The following is a 17,685-nucleotide window of genomic DNA, read 5'->3' on the forward strand; positions in this document are numbered from 1 at the left end:
GGGGAAAAATTGTATTCCCAACCGGATGGTGAGTGGTTGCTCGAGGTTGCTGGCAGTTGCTACGTGAAATTGGTCACAAAGACGTTGGAAGGAGAGGCGAATGCTCTCGACTTCCATTTTGCGCAACACTTTTCACAGTTTCACTGCTGATTTTTGTTAATGCAAACTATGGATGACTGTGACAACCTCTTTGCAACCAATTTCACTCAGCAAATGCCAGCAACCACATACATACTGGTCAGGGAATACATGTTTGTCCCGAGTGATCTCTGGTTGCCAGGTGGCTGCAAACCAGCCTGTGTGACTGAGGCCTTAGGAAAGTTCAAATAATTGACTGAAACAAGAAAACTCAACTATGCTCATCATCATGTAGGCATAAAGGTAAGAAAGTAAACTTCAAAGACTGCCATAAATGAAGTTTAATGCACTGATTTAAGTAAATTGAACAAGAAAAAATGTAACAGAGTTTTAAAATTAGCACTTGAGCAAATATGAATGTACCCCACTGTCCAAAGAATACATAGAAAACACAATGCTACATACCTATCTATCTATCTAGATAGATAGATAGATAGATAGATAGATAGATAGATAGATAGATAGATAGATAGATAGATAGATAGAGATATCAGTAATTATCATCTTTAAACATCTGCAAGCATCATCCATCATATTTTAAAAGCAGACCCCTTAAAGTTCCCTGTACTAGCATAAAAGTCTCATACATGGCATCTGCTTGTTTGAACATTTACTTCAAGCAGTAGTCCCTTGATGTTACCACCTAAAGTATATTTAATGATACTGTTTTGTTGTTTTACACATGCATTGAGCTCTAAAGAAATCTGGCACAGAAGGATCATGTAATTGAAAACTTTCTGGTCTTAACTGTTTCTTTTTAAAAAAAACTTTTTTCCCCTTGCAAGCCTTAGCTGCGGGGTCATTTCAGCATCAGTCTTTACAACCATTTATCTCTTCTGTATTTATGTATATCATGACCCTATGAACCCAGTCAGCAGCACATGACATAACAAGGGAGTTACGAGAATATAGCTCTTCTTGATTAGATGCGCTGATGCTAAATTCATATAATGCAAAGGAAACTGTGTGGCTCTGTTTATTTGAAGCCAATGATGCAGTGAGCTGTTCTATAAATTATATTTGCAGTGAGCAAATGTTTTAACTGTAGCATTTTTACAAAGTGGTGAGGAAAGATTTTTGGAGTAGGAATATATTAGAAATCCATATACTTAGGATCCTAAAATTAAAATAATAATAAAAAAAAAACAACACTGTACAGTGTCAGTGTAAAGATTTAGTTCTGTATATGCACACAAGGAAGTTAATTATGTACTGATAAAATGAGTCGTTTCAGTGATATTCTCATCTGTCATCTGCTCATGCATCCTGTTCTCCTCTCTCCTGTTCTTCAGAGCCCCATCAGTATGTTCATCAGCAATAAAATCTAGTCAGACTTCTTTCATGCGATGATTAACTCAAACACAGTTCATCAATTTATTTTATATGTACATAGAATTAACCTCATATAATTCTGGTGGAATGGCTTCAAATGTTTCAGTGTTTCACACCATCACTGTTTGAAAAAGTGAGTCTCTGTTGTGGCTGATGATAACCCAGAATACAACAACGTCCAGAAACACACAAAAAGCTAGCAGGGAAGAAATACACTAACTAAACTAACAGGGTAGGAAGACAGTATGACACAGGCAGGGATCACAGGCAAACTGAGGCTATATATGTACAGTATAGACGTGAGATAAGGAGGGAAGTGGAAACACTATCAGACAGCTGAAACTATTCATGATGACAAGATAAGGGGAGATAAAACTCAAGGCACCAATCTAGTCTATCCTGGGCACCTATTGGCTCAATGACCATATGTTTGCCTATACGTTCAGCATCTCTCTTGTCCACTTCACATCGACATCTGATCTCTGCGCGTAGTGTAGCTCTGCGGTGTTGTGTTTTTGTGACATCTTCGTGTTTAAGAGCATATGAAGTGTTTCTAAGAGTGTCAGAAAGGTTAATAAGAAAGTGGGAAAAGCCTTAAAATATATATAAATAATACAACTAAATATAACGCCGCTACTTTGCGGATTTTCACCTATCGTGGGGTCTCGTAACGTAACCCCCGCGATAGGCGAGGGATCACTGTAAACCCTAAGAATACAAGTGGGACTAAACAGGAAGTGGAACAAAGAACTAAGGCTCAAGAAAATAAGGACCATGACAATCAAATACAAACAATAAACTAAGAACCAAACAAACCATCAAATAATAAACAAGAATTCAAAGTTAATGAAAACTCCAAACTCTGGGTCCATGACACCCGGTGCTGCAGATAACTAACAAATCTTTCATAGCGTGTTGTCGTCAACTCGATAAATCTAATTTCTGCTCTTCTGTGAGAAGATGTGCACTGGCAGAGACTGAGAGCAGGGAAAGGAAACCATGTGACCATGACTTTAGACTTTCTGTTTTTCTTTGTATTTATTTTGGGCATATTATCATTTATTTTCTTACTGCCAGATATCAATTCAGTCATTTTTTTGTTCTTGGACTACACATAAGAGAATTCAATTCAATTTTATTTATATAGAACCAAATCACAACAAACAGCTGCCTCAAGGCGCTTTATATTGTAGGTAAAGACCCTACAATAATTACAGAGAAAAGCCAACAGTCAAAACGACCCCCTATGAGCAGCACTTGGTGACAGTGGGAAGGAAAAACTCCCTTTTAACAGGAAGAAACCTCCAGCAGAACCAGGCTCGGGGGGGGGGGGGGTCATCTGCTGTGACAGTTTGGTGGTGAGGGGAGAGAGACAGGACAAAAGACATGTTGTGGAAGAGAGCCGGAGATTAATAATAACTAATCATTAAAAGCAGAGGGGGGAATAAACAGAGTAAAAAGAGGTGAATGAAAAGAAACAGTGCATTATGGGAACCCCCCAGCAGCCTAGGCCTATTGTAGCATAACTAAGGGAGGGTTCAGGGTCACCTGATCCAGCCCTAACTATAAGCTTTACCATAAAGGAAAGTTTTAAGCCTAATCTTAAAAATAGAGAGGGTGTCTGTCTCCTGAATCCAAGCTGGAAGCTGGTTCCACAGAAGAGGGGCCTGAAAGCTGAAGGCTCTGCCTCCCATTCTACTCTTAAGTATCCGAGGAACCACAAAAATGATTCCTGAGTGTATCCTACTGTAGATTAACTGACATTTTTTGCCATTATTAGCTAGATTTTAGTGAAGGCAAAGAGAAGAAGGCACACAGTGTAAAGCTGCAGCACTTGGCTTTGTGGTATGTGGCTGCTTCTTTACCCACTGAGCTAAACCAGCACACAGGACATAGAGCTTTTAGATTTTAGGTTCTGGGAGAAATTTCATCTGGTGCTAGTGCTGGCTTACCAGCTTTGTTGGCAAACTGCAGCCTTATTTACTGAGATATTAAATCAACACTACCTTTGCACCATCAAACATGGGATAGGTTGTTGCACAGGAGGTAGAGTGGGAGCCTACTAATCAGAAGGTCAGTGGTTCAGTCCCTGGCTTCTCCAGTCTGCCTAGTATCTTGGGCAAGATAGTGAGCCCCAAGTTGCCCCTGATTCAATTCAATTCAATTCAATTCAATTCAATTCAATTCAATTCAATTCAATTTTATTTATATAGCGCCAAATCACAACAAACTGTCGCCTCAAGGCGCTTTGTATTGTGGGTAAAGACCCTACAATAATACAGAGAAAACCCAACAGTCAAAACGACCCCCTATGAGCAGCACTTGGCGACAGTGGAAAGGAAAAACTCCCTTTTAACAGGAAGAAACCTCCAGCAGAACCAGGCTCAGGGAGGGGCAGTCATCTGCCGCGACCGGTTGGGCTGAGGGGAGAGAAAAGACATGCTGTGGAAGAGAGCCAGAGATTAATATCAATTAATGATTAAATGCAGAGTGGAGTATAAACAAAGTAAATAAGGTGAATGAGAAACAGTGCATTATGTGAACCCCCCAGCAGACTAGGCCTATAGCAGCATAACTAAGGGATGGTTCAGGGTCACCTGATCCAGCCCTAACTATAAGCTTTATCATAAAGGAAAGTTTTAAGCCTAATCTTAAAAATAGAGAGGGTGTCTGTCTCCCGAATCCAAGCTGGAAGCTGGTTCCACAGAAGAGGGGCCTGAAAGCTGAAGGCTCTGCCTCCCATTCTACTCTTAAGTATCCGAGGAACCACAAGTAAGCCAGCAGTCTGAGAGCGAAGTGCTCTGTTGGGGTGATATGGTACTATGAGGTCTTTGAGATAAGATGGTGCCTGATTATTCAAGACCTTGTATGTGAGGAGAAGAATTTTAAATTCTATTCTAGATTTAACAGGGAGCCAATGAAGAGAAGCCAATATGGGAGAAATATGCTCTCTCTTTCTAGTCCCTGTCAGTACTCTACCTGCAGCATTTTGGATCAGCTGAAGGCTTTTCAGAAAGCTTTTAGGACAGCCTGATAATAATGAATTACAATAATCCAGCCTAGAAGTAATAAATGCATGAATGAGCTTTTCAGCATCACTCTGAGAAAGGATGTTTCTAATTTTAGAAATATTGCGCAAATGCAAAAAAGCGGTCCTACATATTTGTTTAATATGTGCATTGAAGGACATATCCTGGTCAAAAATGACTCCAAGATTTCTCACAGTGTTACTGGAGGCCAAAGTAATGCCATCCAGAGTAAGTATCTGGTTAGACACCATGTTTCTAAGATTTGTGGGGCCGAGAACAAGAATTTCAGTTTTATCTGAATTTAGAAGCAGGAAATTAGAGGTCATCCAGGCCTTAATATCTTTAAGACATTCCTGCAGTTTAACTAATTGATGTGTGTCATCTGGCTTCATTGATAGGTAAAGCTGAGTATCATCTGCATAACAATGAAAATTGATGCAGTGCTTTCTAATAATACTGCCTAAGGGAAGCATGTATAATGTAAATAAAATTGGTCCTAGCACAGAACCCTGTGGAACTCCATAATTAACCTTACTGTCTGAAGAAGACTCCCCATTTACATGAACAAATTGGAGTCTATGAGATAAATATGATTCAAACCACTGCAGTGCAGTACCTTTAATACCTATAGCAAGCTCTAATCTCTGTAATAAAATATTATGGTCAACAGTATCAAAAGCTGCACTGAGGTCCAACAGGACAAGAACAGAGATGAGTCCACTGTCAGAGGCTCTAAGAAGATCATTTGTAACCTTCACTAATGCTGTTTCTGTACTGTGATGAATTCTGAAACCTGACTGAAACTCTTCAAATAAACCGTTCCTCTGCAGATGATCAGTTAGCTGTTTTACAACTACTCTTTCAAGAATCTTTGAGAGAAAAGGAAGGTTGGAGATTGGCCTATAATTAGCTAAGACAGCTGGGTCAAGTGATGGCTTTTTAAGTAGAGGTTTAATTACAGCCACCTTGAAGGTCTGTGGTACATAGCCAACTAATAAAGACTGATTGATCATTTTTAAGATTGAAGCATCAATAATTGGAAAGACTTCTTTGAACAGTCTAGTAGGAATGGGATCTAATAAACATGTTGCTGGTTTGGAGGAAGTAACTATTGAAGTTAACTCTGAAAGATCAACTGGAGCAAAAGAGTCTAAACAAATACCAGCAGTGCTGAAAGCAGCCGAACATGAAGAATAATCTTTGAGATGGTTATGAATAATTTTTTCTCGAATGTCTAAAATTTTATTTGTAAAGAAATCCATGAAGTCACTACTAGTTAACGTGAAAGGAATACTCGGCTCTACAGAGCTCTGACTCTTTGTCAGCCTGGCTACAGTGCTGAAAAGAAACCTGGGGTTGTTCTTATTTTCTTCAATTAATGATGAATAGTAAGATGTCCGAGCTTTACGGAGGGCTTTTTTATAGAGCAACAAACTCTTTTTCCAGGCTAAATGAGCATCTTCTAATTTAGTGAGACGCCATTCCCTCTCCAGCTTTCGGGTTATCTGCTTTAAGCTGTGCGTTTGTGAATTATACCACGGAGTCAGGCACTTCTGATTTGAAGCTTTCCTTTTCAGAGGAGCCACAGTATCCAAAGTTATACGCAGTGAGGATGTAAAACTATTGACGAGATAATCAACCTCACTGGGAGCAGAGTTTAGGTAGCTGCTCTGCACTGTGTTGGCACATGGCACTGAAGAGCATAACAATGAAGGAATTAGATCCTTAAACTTAGTTACAGCACTTTCAGAAAGACTTCTACTGTAATTAAACTTATTCCCCACTGCTGTGTAATCCATTAAAGTAAATGTAAATGTTACTAAGAAATGATCAGACAGGAGGGGGCTTTCAGGAAATACTGTTAAGTCTTCAGTTTCTATGCCATATGTTAGGACAAGATCCAGAGTATGATTAAAGTGGTGGGTGGGCTCCTTTACATTTTGAGAGAAGCCAATTGAATCTAACAATAGATTAAATGCAGTGTTGAGGCTGTCATTCTCAGCATCTACATGGATGTTGAAATCACCCACTATAATTGTTTTATCTGAACTGAGCACTAAATCAGATAAAAAGTCTGAGAAATCAGACAGAAACTCTGAGTAGGGACCAGGTGGACGATAGATAATAACAAATAAAACAGGTTTTTGATTTTCCCAATTAGGATGGACAAGACTAAGAGTCAGGCTTTCAAAAGAATGAAAACTTTGTCTGGGTCTCTGATTAATTAATAAGCTGGAATTGAAGATTGCAGCTAATCCTCCTCCTCGACCTGTGCTTCGAGCATTCTGACAGTTACTGTGACTCGGGGGTGTTGATTCATTTAAACTAACATATTCATCCTGCTGTAACCAGGTTTCTGTAAGGCAGAATAAATCAATACGTTGATCAATTATTAAATCATTTACTAATAGGGACTTGGAAGAGAGAGACCTAATGTTTAACAATCCACATTTAATTGTTTTATTTTTTGGTGCAGTTGATGAAGCTGTATTATTTATTGTTTTTGAATTTTTATGCTTAAATAGTTTTTTGCTGATTTTAGCTTTGGTTTTTGGTGGTCTGGGAGCAGGCACCGACTCTATGGGGATGGGGTTTTGGGGGGATGGCAGGAGGAGAGAAGCTGCAGAGAGGCATGTAAGACTGCAACTCTGCTTCCTGGTCTCAACCCTGGGTAGTCAGTTTTTAGGAGGGTTAATAAATTTGGCCAGATTTCTAGAAATGAGAGCTGCTCCATCCAAAGTGGGATGGATGCCGTCTCTCTTAACAAGACCAGGTTTTCCCCAGAAACTTTGCCAGTTATCTATGAAGCCCACGTCATTTTTTGGACACCACTCAGACAGCCAGCGATTCAAGGAGAACATGCGGCTAAACATGTCGCTCCTGGTCTGATTGGGGAGGGGCCCAGAGAAAACTACAGAGTCCGACATCGTTTTTGCAAAGTTACACACCGAGTCAATATTAATTTTAGTGACCTCCGATTGGCGTAACCGGGTGTCATTACTGCCGACGTGAATAACGATCTTACCAAATCTATGATTAGCCTTAGCCAGCAGTTTCAAGTTTCCATGAATGTCGCCTGCTCTGGCCCCTGGAAGACATTTGACTATGGTCGCCGGTGTCTCTAGCTTCACGTTTCTCAAAATGTCAAAATGTTTCCCTGATGTATCCATTGTATGAGTGTGTGATTGTTAGGTTAAAAGCACTTGGGCATAAAAGTGGTTGTGTAAATGGCTGGATGAGGCTTGTAGGAAGACAGCACTTCAAGTGCTCAAATAGAGTTATACATCTTTTCTCAGAAGATGGTGAGCAAAAAGGTGGTGTAAGAGGTAATATTAGAAACTGTAAAAACTTCTTTGGGTTGATCCTTTGTGAATAAACAGCAGTTAGCTTCACATATTTGAGTTGGCAGATTTAAAAAAAATTTTTTTATTCTGAATGGCTTTCCTGACGCAACCCCAGAGGGATTTGTGTCTCCTTCCAGGAATTGGACTGGAGGATTGTGCTTGTTAGGAGGATGTGTGAACCACCACACTATACAGCCACTGAACAGTGTTGCTCTTTATCTGCCAGACATGTGAACAGCTCTGGTAACATGGTCGCCATACTGACTTTATAACATACTGAATGTGGTATCTTTGCCACTGCAGAGAGGCTTCTAAAAGAGGATTTACATGAACATGACTGCATGTTTTCATTGCTTAAGCCCAGTCTCCTGTCTTTAAAGGATCCTGGAATCACTGGAGAGTAACCAGATGGTATTAGGACAGAAATGATCACAAATGATCTTACACTATCCATCCAGGGTATCTGTTACTAGCCTTTTTTCTTCAACAGCATTTGAGGCCTTAGTGATTCAAAGAAATGATGCAGCAGTTTTTAAGAGCAGACGCAGCCGAGACAGCGTTCAGCTTTCAGGGGCAGCAGATGAGTTAAAGCAGAGCAAGTGTCAGATATCAGCCGGGGAGGAGAAGCTTAAAAACAACCTGAGTGTTCAGCTGTTCATCAATTCTTTCATCGAGAAGCCACAAGGTTTGCATCCCAGCAAACTGCAGTAATGAACACCATTCATATTCTATACTGTAATGCAAATTTTGCTCATAACTCACAGGCTGAATATGCTGTTTCACCATGGCTATGACTCAGCCATTATAATTTAATTCTGTCAAGTGGCCACAATTTAAAGACAGTGGGTTCAGAGATGCACTACTAATCATCCAATAACTGCATGATTAGTAGTGCATCATCATAGCTTTTGTGTAATCCAAAATTTCGCACTGCACAATCAACAAAAACAACTGCAAACTCTCTCTTGTCTCAGAGGGTGAGCTGGACATGAATTTCATCCAGCCAAACACAAACATAATGACATAGCAGCTCATTTTCTTGTTTTCAGGGGGATGCCATGTTGTTTACAAGTGTGCGTAACTCCAGTTATAACGTGCATAGAATTCTGCGGTTTTAATTTTGGCCTGTAGCTGTTCATGAATTGGCCTTCAATGGCAGTTCAGACTCCCAATAAACTTTAAGGAATGGAGAACAATTTGAACAAACATTGTTAAATTGGATAAGTTGGTTTGATTTGTCAGACTTGTACTAGAAAAGAGACCTGAGCGAAAAGGCAAAGCTTTCAATTTACCAATCTATTACGCTCCAGCCCTCACCTATGAGATCTGGGTAATGACCCAAAAGAGTAAAGTCACAGTACAAGTGGCCAAATTGAGTTTCCTCCTTAGTGTGACTGGGCTCAGTCTCAGAGGGAGGGTGAGGAGCTCAGACATCTGGAGGGAGCTTGGAGAAGAACCACTGCTCCTCCATGTTGAAAGGAGGACAGCTGAGGTGGTTCACCCATCTGTGCAGGATGCCACCTGCACTCCCTTTGGAGGTTTTCCAGGCACACCCAGCTGGGAGGAGATTCCTTGGTAGACCCAGAATTCACTGGAAACATTATTTATCTTGTCTGGTTAGGGAACACCTCGGAATCCCCCAGAAGGAACTGGAAAGTGTTGCTCAGGAGAAGGATGTCTGGAATATCCTGCTTAGCCTGCATCCTATGAGCAGACTATGAGTAAGTGGTGGATGGATGGATGGAAACTCATTGTCTCAAAAGAGAAAAAAAAAAGGTAACTTCATCTTCAGAGGGGCAAGTTATACCAACTTGATTGTTTTGAATGTAATACTTAAGGATGATAACTTCCAATTCATTTTAAGTTAAAAGTATTTTATAATAAATTAAGTCAGAAAGTGTGACTATGAATAGCCCAGGAACTTCTACACAGTGTTTGCATTGTGTGTAAAGAGAGGGATCTAATTTTTTTTGCATTCCTGTACTCCAAACACTTCAGTTATAAGAAAACTGTTTTATTACCATTTCAGTCACAACATTATCCCTGACTGGAAGTCATTAATCACTACAGGAGTCCCAGCCATGGTGTTGCTAGCTAAATATTTCAGTTGTTCGTAGCCACACAAACACTAACAACTTACATTCACAACCTCTAGAGTCAAAGTCTTAACACAATATAAGGACTCATAAATAATGATCAGTATTAAAAGTCACATTAATCTGTGTGCAAATCAAGTGCAAATTAAAATTATGCTATATATATATAAAACTATAACAACTATGCTCCTTATTGTGCACATATAACAAAAAATATATATTTAAATGATATTATCACTTAAAGTTAAGTATGGCTACTGTTTGTGCTGATGATGTAGCTTCTCTTATAACCTGCTGTAATACTGTGATTATCATCAACATGATACGCAATAAAAATATTGTGATTGTGTGTGTGTGTGTGTGTGTGTGTGTGTGCTGCAGATACTGGCCTATATTGCACAGGGAAACTTTTGTGCACAGACATAGTGTCATGAGTTCACAACACACTTATGTCAGAAAACTTTGCCTTCCCCTCAGCTGGGATGCAGGATTAATACCATATTCAGCAGTTACAGAAACTTTAAACTTCTTCAAAGGAACGAGTTATCCGAGGCGTACCTCAGCTGAGTAGTGAAATACTTTCTGTTAGTAGATGAAATAATATTTTTTTACTAGCCTCTCTTGACACTGAACAGCCAAGCAAAATGACAACATGTTGTGGTCGTTGGGATTTGCTATGTTTGGTGCTTTGCACCCTTGCTTACATTAGTGAATGACAACTTCTGTTTAGTCACTACAGCTGCTTTAGTGTCTGACAGCCCTCTGTGTATAAATAGTCCTGTCTTTCCTTCAGTCTCAGTCAAAGTGTTTGTTGTGCTCCCCGGTTGTGTGTCTGTGCCCTTTGTATCTGCCCAGATTTAAATTTTGCTTTTGGGGCTTTAAATTTATCCCCAATAAAATGGCTTGGTTTTTGTTTAAGTCTGCCTCCAGTGTTCTGAATTTGAATCCAAATCTCTGCACTCCACAACATTTTGACACAAAATTGATGCACTGACTCAGTTTACTTTGTCTGAACGAGCTCTCCATCTACAGCTACACAGCAAGCTCTCTGAAATTATCCTTGGATACAAGCTCACGTTTCACTTCCTCTACTTTAAGATTACAGCTAACAGTGTCAGTAATAGAATGAAAACCTTCAGTAGGTATTTTCTCATTAAATCAAACCAATTTGATGGACAGTTCAAATGTTACAGTGACCCATTACAGTTCATCCTGAGGGGGATATGAATCAGTGGATCAAATTTCAAGACAATCACACAAACAGCTTTCAAGAAACGTCACTCATAACCACAAATGGTGGTTTCACGGTAGCACAAAAGAGAAAGTCAGACATTTGTTATGTACATGAATAAGTTGTTTGTGTTTGGTGCACCGTGACTGTGTGAAATTTCAGTCCATGTGATGAGATTTTTTTTTTTTTATTTATTTTGGACCAGCTTTAAATATAAGAACCTGGATGTCACTATAAGCTCCCTGAGAGAGGGGGTGCCCTAAAGGGTGTCTGTAAACACAGACGTACTAGAAATGCACTCAACATACTTTTTGGGCTTCTTTTAACTCTTCACTTTGTTCTCATCCGCCCACCTCTTCCTCTCCGTCTGCCTATTTTTCCTGTCAGCCTTTTCTTTCTCTGCCCCACCCCATGAAAGATAATCAGAGGGCACTTTCCAATAATAACCTCTCAGCTGTTCAGAGAGATTTCAATGACTAGATCAATATTAATCTGAAATCTGAGTTGTATGCAGACACATGGATGATTTCCATTTGTGCCCCCCCCCCTTCTCAGGCCCCCAAGACACAAGATCCATACCGTCATAGGTGACGCTGCAGTAGGCATCACTGATGTCATCGTCCGGCGTTTGTAGCCGCTCCGCACAGAGAATGAAAACACGGAGCATGGCTCGCATACACACACACACACACACACACACACACACACGGTAGAGCTCTGTCAAATCCCAGCAAGATACGCTCCAAGATCCATATAAGAAAGTCAGGATATCCAGAAAAGTATCCTTAAAATGAGGAGAGATCCATGGCAGTGAAAGAGAGAGGGCAAAATGAGAATAAGAGACAGAACAAATAAGGACTGAGAGAGCGAGTGCTGGAGCTGCAGCACTCAGCTGTCTTGCTCACTCCCCCCCACACACACATAGCACAAGCAGGGTGCACTGGCTGACTCATGCACACACACACACACACACACACACACACACACAGACGGACAGTCTTTTCAATCACAGCTGGCTTAAAGGGCCAGTTAGAGACACACACACACACACACACACACACACACACACACACACACACACACACACACACACACACACACAGTGGCCTTTCTGTTCGCACATGCCTGAACACAATCAACAATCCAGACCCTGCCAGCTTAAACCAACACACGTGGGGAGCTCGAAAATGTGCTGGTTGATGGAGATGATATTGTGCAAAAACAATGCAAGGTATCAATCAAAAATCTTTAAGGGCAGCATAACGCAACTATAGCAACTGGATTAACTGTCACAATCTGGAGATGTCTCGTGAGGTTATTGCCTGCAAGACTCGAGATACACTCACGACAAAATGTTGTACAGTCAAGTTAAGCTGCAGGGGAATTTACTGGGTCCTCCACCGGACCAGCAGAGGGCAACAATATCCTGAAAAGGCTGCTAATAACAAGGACAATAATGGCTGCTAAGAAAAACTTGGCTGGAACCCCTCCAACCCCATCCCCAACCCCCAGCATAAATAAATATACACCTGAAGTTTTGAACAGTTGGACTAAGCAGTGTCCTTTAGTATCTGCTAATCACCAAGTCAGAAGTCTTGGTGGGTTTTAATCCAGGGCACAAAACAAACACGCTAATATATTAGCACCCAGTGGCACAAGAAAAGACCAAATGACCTAAAATGGCAAGATGGTTCTATTTCCTGTAGCTCTAAAAAAAAAAAGGAAAAGAAAGAAAAAAGGGCACTGCCTCCCACTAGTTAAAATGATCTAAAAGTAATAGTGCTGTGCAAAAGTCTTGGACCATGCCTCATTTCTTCACAGGTTGGTTCCAGGGAGTCAGACTACTTACAGAAGTGACATGGAAGCTGCAGTGTTGATGAAAAATGGTGGTCATACCAAATATGGACTTTTGTTGCCTTACATATGGCATTTCTCTGTGTGTTTGCACGTATTTCAGTAAATCACAGCACCTCTTTCCCATTTTCCTAGCAAAATATGAGCTGAAGGCTGAACTGATGGCTCATTTTTATACAATACTGCACATCACACAATATCATAATAACATTTGAATATTTCAGAAAATAACAATGCGAATGTGTCTTAATGCACAAACGCAATAAGGAAAATCTATCAGCTCTCTTTCTAGTTTTTGATGGTCTGAGTCTCGCTGGTAGCAGTGTTAGAAGAGATGCCCCGACCTTCTTCACAGGGGACGCCAAGGTGTTCAGAATGACGGCCACAGTCTGGAGATGTGGAAATGAGGATATTAAGGTTAGATAGAAAATACATTTTTAAATTCCAAATGAATTATCACAGTGATCTACAAATTAATCTTTGGCTCAGTGAACTGAACCCTTAAAAAAACTCAATGAATTTTAAGACTCTTCATGTGACCGAGTTAATCCCACTTTCACTCGCATGACTTAAGGTTTTACCAACTCACAAATGAGAACAAGCAGGAAAAGGAATTTGAACTCCTGTGACTTTTTGGATTTGCTTCCCCTCTTACCACTAAACCTTAAACAGAAGCTTATGTTTACCATGACACCCCCAAGATAAATAATAAAACTAAATGATAAAATTTGTATATGTTCAGTAACGGATCAGGCTGCAAGCAGACGTGGGGGATTTTTGTTTCTCTTCTATTTATAGTTTGACCCAGTGGGCTGCAGTCAGCTACACATTTAGGGAGAGCGTGTGTGCTTACGGGAACCATGCTAACTTCAGGGACGTGAGATAAAAATAGTGTGTGTGTGTGTGTGTGTGTGTGTGAATATTTCTATAGTCTTCTGAGGATGAAAAGCTACAACATGATGAAGTCATTGCATGTTACAATTTATACAGTGCTTAACATATTTACTAGACCATAAAGTATTTACCAAAATTGTTATTCCTCACTCTCATACAAATATAGACACCATGAATTCTATAATAAGTTTTCACAACATTTTAGTTAACTTGCTGTAAGCTGGTGACCTTGCAGCCAGAAGGGCGGACTGCTAATTTATCAGCTAATACTTAGCTTGGTTAGCAAACTGCATTCATAAATTGTATATGTGCAATGCACACAAGGATATTAACGCTAATTAATGCCAATTAATTCTAACAAAACACTAGAATTTCTCTTGCTAAAACTGGAGGATAAACTTGGATGATCTGTCAGATTATTTGACATTTAGTCAGATAATCCATTTGAAAGGGTCCAAAGGGCTCCAGCAGCACACACGGCAAATCAACGAGACCACAACTTTAATAAGTTATATTTTAAAAAGATTCATCCCACTCAGAGTTTTATCAAGGGAGAAACTATCCACAGAGACTGAAACTGTTTTTGTACCAGGTTATAAACATGCTTATTTTACATTTTAGCATGGGAGTGGGTGGGGTTTGACACCCTTTCGGTGATGGCCTCAAGTGGCTTTAACGTTTCACTTTCACAATTATGGCACTGTGAACATATTTATGGGCCTTTGGAGAGCATTATATATGACTCTGATTTACAATGTTAAAACTAAAAAGCCACCTTACTTAATTTTACCATTAGTGTTGGCTAAAACTACTTAGCTTTAGCCAAAAGGCAAAATCCACAGACATCAGCTGAAACAGGAGGCTGCTTAGGTCCATCCATCCATCCATCATCCATCCATCCATCATTCATCCATCCACTTTCTTCTGCTTATTCAGTTCAATGTTGTGGGAAATTAAGACCCAGTTTCTACAATTAATCTCTCTCTGTTATTATCGCAAACATTTTTTTTGTCTGCAGTGGAACATTTTCCAGCTGCAGCAGTGAGGGAGTAATGTAGCAAATGATTAGTTTGGATGGCTAATTAATTTACTGGTAATTTTATTCCATAAACAAAACAAAGCAAGTCATTATGTGACATTATTTAGAGTAATCTAAGAAAATGTCTACATATTCATCTGTACATGACACTGTTCACATTACCCAGCATCTTCAATCACTTCAATTAGGAGATATTGATCCTATAAATGCTCCTCTCCAAAGAGGCTGATGTAATTAGATTTCCTCTCAAATTGCTCAAGAGCTGATGGAGGATGGCTGAAGGAAAGCTGCAGCTGTAATTCAGATTCAAGAGCTATAGAGCCTCATTAACTTCAAAAGGCTTTTTGTGATACTGAATTTGATTTTGGATGACATCTGATAATATGAGATTAGAATGTTAGATAGCTATCCCTTTTAAAAGGGGCCCCAATTATGCTGGAGGCCCTGCTACTGCATCTGCTGATGTAGATGCCTTCTGCAGTTGTGCAGGTCCTGCCGGTGATCTTCTGTGCAGACTTGACCACCCTCTGCAGAGCCTTCCTGTCAGAAGCAGAATAGTTCCCATACCACATGGTGATGCATGTTCTTATGATGCTCTCAACCACACACCTGTATAAGGAGGTGAGGATTTTGGTCCCCAGACCAGCCTCCTTCAGCTTCCTCAGGAAGTAGAGTCTTTGATGGAGTTTCTTGATAAGACAGCCAGAGTTCGTATTCCAGGTCAGGGTGTTAGCGATGCGAGTCCCCAAATATTTAAAGCTGGAGACAATCTCGACTGCTGCTCCTCCAATGCACAGTGGGGCAGGACATCAGATGATGTTCTTGTCTGAAATCCACGATCATCTCCTTGGCCTTGGCCATGCTGGTTGTTGTCCTTGCACCAGGTTTCCAGCAAATTTTGTCATCTATTGTCGCACCCAAGAATTTGAATTCATGCACTCTTTCTATGTTGACACCTTCTATTTGTATTGATTTTTTTTTAATCTTTCTGTTACTAAATACCATAGAATTTGTCTACGCATCCCAGTTAACAGTGTACATTAAATGAAAACCCGTTAATGAACATTTATTTCTATTATTTCATCTGAGTTAAAAAAAAACAAGTTTAAAAAGATTAAAAACACAAATAAACCTGCAATTCACACACACACACACACACACACACACACACACACACACACACACACACACACACACACACACACACACACACACACACACACACACACACACACACACACAAGTGTGTTTTGCTATCTTTGTGGGGAATTTCCATTGACTTCCATTCATTTCTACAGCCTAAACCTTACCTTTACCCTTTTCCTAACCCTAACCATCACATACCTAACCCTAACCCTAACCTAAACTCAATTCATACCTTAGCCCTAACTCTGACCCCTGACCCAAAAACAGGGTTTCCCCTTGTGGGGACAAGGTTCCAGTCCCCACAAGGAGCAATTGGTCCCCACAACGTAGTATATGTCAGGAAAATTGTCCCCACAAGGTATTATAAACATACGCACACACACACACACACACACACACACACACACACACACACACACACACACACACACACACACACACACACACACACACACACAGCAAGTAGACCAACATTCACGCCTGCCAGTAACCTCCAAGAACCACCAATTTTTCTATAATTCCATGCACATGAATTAATTTAACCTGACTAAATAAGTTGTTTTATTGATCATGAACATAAATTTAAAGTCAGTGCTGCAGGCAGCCATAGATGAGGGACTGAAATAGTTTATATTGGGTCTGCCCAACACTAACTAACATTACCATTACTGTAGTTCTGTTATGAGCATTCTTTGACTCCTGTTCATGTCTGAGATGATTATTAAATATCTAAAAACAGCAGTGTGTCTCTCCACATGTACATGGAAAACAACCAACAACCCCTTGTTAACAGCAGTGGTACTGCTGACTTAACTGAAGATGAGTCACTGAGAAGACTAAACATTTTCTAACTGTATTTTTGTCTGGCTTCTGGCCTGTAATATCAGTTCACCAGCTTCTAGCTGATATCCATGTTTGCTGGCATTAATTCACTGAAATACAGCTAAAATACTGATAGCACAAAATAAAACAGGCTGTAGCCAAAGCTGCCTTTATGTGGCTGAGTCTGTAATGAACATCAAAACTAGTTTAGTCTTTTAAACTCAATCTGAAACAAGCAGCCCCTCTTTTCTGTTTACCCTTAGATAGCACTTCTGCCTGTCATCTTGATGTAAATTATTAAGTTATTCATATTTGAGTTTTCCTGTGGGAATTTACAAGTGTTTTAAATTGGGATTTTAGACCATGTTTCAAACCATCTGTCTTTTCGCATCATCACTCACCGTGTCAGATTAGCCCAGGCTAGTTTCAGGCAGCTGCATCACCAGCTCTGAAAGCAGGATTGTGTGCCTTCAACTGCCCCTGGACCTCTCCAGTCAGCCATGATTTCTGGCTGCACAAAATAGTGATGGTCCTGGCAACAGTAAAATCCTCAAAGCACATTTTAATATAGGCAGTGACAGTCTCTGTATGTTTCTGTATGTCTATTTCATGGCTGTGTGTGGCAGATTGCATAACCATGAACTAGACCTACCAGGTACTTTGCTGTGAGAGGGATGTATTAAAAGTAGCAAGGAAATCCATGTTGCAACTCTGGAGCGATCTAGAAGGTAGAGTAATTTTGGCTAATGATAGCTTATGA

The sequence above is a fragment of the Archocentrus centrarchus genome, chromosome 18 (assembly GCF_007364275.1).
Source record: "Archocentrus centrarchus isolate MPI-CPG fArcCen1 chromosome 18, fArcCen1, whole genome shotgun sequence".
NCBI lineage: Eukaryota > Metazoa > Chordata > Actinopteri > Cichliformes > Cichlidae > Archocentrus > Archocentrus centrarchus.